The 1,285-nt window shown below is 37.7% G+C and overlaps 1 pseudogene; it reads left to right on the top strand.

Moving 5' to 3' along the window:
* The first annotated feature begins 252 nt into the window (after positions 1-252).
* LOC102815593 lies at positions 253-1,050 on the top strand (annotated as a pseudogene).
* Positions 1,051-1,285: the final 235 nt, after the last annotated feature.

Below are 1,285 nucleotides of genomic sequence, written 5' to 3'. Positions count from 1 at the left end.
TTTTTTTTAATCAAATGCTGAAAATATCAGTGTAATCCCAAAGTACATTATCAAATTATTTAAAAATAAATGGAAAATCAAGGCATTCTAGGATAAAGAAAACTCAGTCTTTGTCATGAAACCTATCCTAAAACAGTAGAAAATGAAAACACTCTAACAAAAATTAAACATTAAAATAAGTAATCTTTCAATATAAAGGAAAATATATTTATAGCAAAATACAGGTAATAAACTTTCCTGCTCAGCGCAGCCATGGCTCGTGGTCCCAAGAAACATCTTAAGCGTGTGGTTGCCCCCAAAGCATTGGGTGCTGGACAAACTGACTGGTGTGTTTGCTCCACGCCCATCCACTGGCCCCCACAAACTGAGAGAATGCCTCCCACTGATAATTTTCTTAAGGAACAGACTTAAGTATGCCCTGATAGGAGATGAAGTTAAAAAGATCTGTATGCAGTGGTTCATTGAGATTGATGGCAAAGTCTAAACTGATATAACATAATACCTGCTGGTTTTATGGATGTTTTCAGCATTGACAAAACCGGTGAAATTTTCCATCTGGTCTATGACACCAAAGGTCAATTTGCTGTTTATCGTATTACACCTGAGGAGGCAAAGTACAAGTTGTGCAAAGTAAGAAAGATCTTTGTGGGCACAAAAGGAATCCCCCATCTGGTGACCCATGATGCTCGCACCATACACTGCCCTGATCCCCTCGTCAAGGTGAATGATATCATTCGGATTGATTTGGAGACTGGAAAGATTACTGATTTCATCAGGTTTGACACTGGTAACCTGTGTATGGTGACTGGAGGTGCCAACCTGGGAAGAATTGGTATGATCACTAACAGAGAGAGACATCCTGGCTCTTTTTGGTGTGGTTCATGTGAAAGATACCAATGGCAACAGCTTTGACACCCGACTCTCCAACATTTTTGTTATTGGCAGAGGCAACAAACCATGGATTTCTCTTCCCCATGGAAAAGGTATCTGCCTTACCATTGCTGAAGAGAGAGAGATAAGAGACTGGCTGCCAATCAGAGCAGTGGGTGAAATGTTCTCTAGGTGATGTGAATGAACAAATATTTACATAATTAAAGATATTAAACACACACACACAAAAAAATACAGGTAATAAAAGAGACCTTCCTTCTACTCTAGAATGACAAATTATGGTATAAATTAAATTATAGCAAATACACACATGCCCACACAGACAGGCAAGTCAAAAAAGTATTGCTAAAAATTATAGAATTGTTTATTAAACAAAATATAAAAATGTGAATCT

The sequence above is a fragment of the Chrysochloris asiatica genome, unplaced genomic scaffold, assembly GCF_000296735.1.
Source record: "Chrysochloris asiatica unplaced genomic scaffold, ChrAsi1.0 scaffold00095, whole genome shotgun sequence".
Classification (NCBI taxonomy): Eukaryota; Metazoa; Chordata; class Mammalia; order Afrosoricida; family Chrysochloridae; genus Chrysochloris; species Chrysochloris asiatica.
The sequence above is the reverse complement of the archived record's forward strand: the minus strand, read 5'-3'. Positions and strand labels throughout refer to the sequence as shown.